Genomic DNA, 1,422 nt, shown 5'->3' with positions numbered 1-1,422 from the left:
GGCAGCGGGCGGCGGCCGTGAGCCGGCCGCAGCGTCCCGGAGCCGGGCCCGGGCCACGCCCCCGCGGGCCTGGCTCTGCTCTTGGCCCTGCCCTTTGTGCCCCTCAGCTCTGAGTCGTGTGTGTCCCCCGGGCAGCCTGTGCTGCCAGCGGCTTTGCCTCTCCCCCCAGCTGCCTTGAGACCTGTTGCTGCTGCTGCGACTGCGGGCTGGGACCCACCGTGCTGGCTTAGGTTTCAGATAACGCTTGGCTGTGTCAGGAGCTGCACCCTCCAACTCCCAGGAAAGCCTGGTCATGCCCTGTCCAGTTGCCTACAAGTGTGAGCATTCCTGGCTAACCTGTCCCAGCCAAGCCTGTGTCCCACCTGGTCTTGAAAGCTCCCTGGGGCATGCTGGCTGGGATGGAAAAAACACCTTTGCTGCCATTCCTCTTGGTTTTGAATGGACCGTGTAGTGGCGTGATGCTTGTTTCCTTGTCTCATGTGGCTGGCTTAACTTTGAGTGATTGAAAAATGTAACTTGTTCGCTTCCTGACTCATTGGATTTTTTTCTCTTTTTCTTTGTCTGGCTTTACTCTGCTTTCCTTTTTCTCTTCTTATTATAGATCTCTTGTGTAGCACTTTCAGTGTCTGTCTTTTCCCTGTTAGCCAGCAAGAGAGAGAGCCAAGCTGCAATTTGCAAGGAAATTGTAGAGAAATAGCTAGTTCTCTTTCCTCCGCCAAGCCCTGTGTTTGAACGCTGCTTTAGGGTGTGGGGGGTGTCCTTTTCTTCTGCTCTATCTGTGCTTTTTCGTTGTTTGGGACAGTCTCAGTATTTGGGTCTTCCTTTTCTGTTGGTGCTTGGAGCTTTCCCACCCCCCCAGAGTGAAACTGACCTGATTTCCTCTCCACAGCAGACCTGCCCCAAAGTTTTGAAGGGACCCTAACACTAACAGAGCTAGCTCTGCTTGCCTTGGTTCCTCTCCGTTTTGGCAAACTCTGAGCAGCATCACTGATACTGGGGTCCTCTCTCTGCAGATACAGTGAGATTGGTTAGGATTGGGTCATATTTTGAATGGTTTTCTTTGTCGATGTAATTGCCTAGACATTTTTAAAACAATATGAAAACTCCTTGGATGTGGCATAATTCAGTTTTGTCTCCACCCAAGGTGAATGGGGAAGGTGCTTTTCAAACCATTCATTTTGATGAGGTCACATGTCCTACTGGCAACTAGGTTGAGACTCAGTTCTTTCCCAACTAGCTACTGAATGGCTGATCCTTGAGACATGACTTTCAGTCAGTACTGAATGAGCTTGGAACTAGGGGTGCACAAAGAGAGACTTTTGGCCGATAGTGATGGCCAGTTATTAACCAGCCATATCGGCTGATACTGATTCAATAGCTGATATGCAGCCCAGCAGCTTGGAGAGCAGTGTCCAGCTGGTA

The sequence above is a fragment of the Gavialis gangeticus genome, unplaced genomic scaffold, assembly GCF_001723915.1.
Source record: "Gavialis gangeticus isolate Ggan-Ray unplaced genomic scaffold, GavGan_comp1, whole genome shotgun sequence".
Classification (NCBI taxonomy): Eukaryota; Metazoa; Chordata; order Crocodylia; family Gavialidae; genus Gavialis; species Gavialis gangeticus.
The sequence above is the reverse complement of the archived record's forward strand: the minus strand, read 5'-3'. Positions refer to the sequence as shown.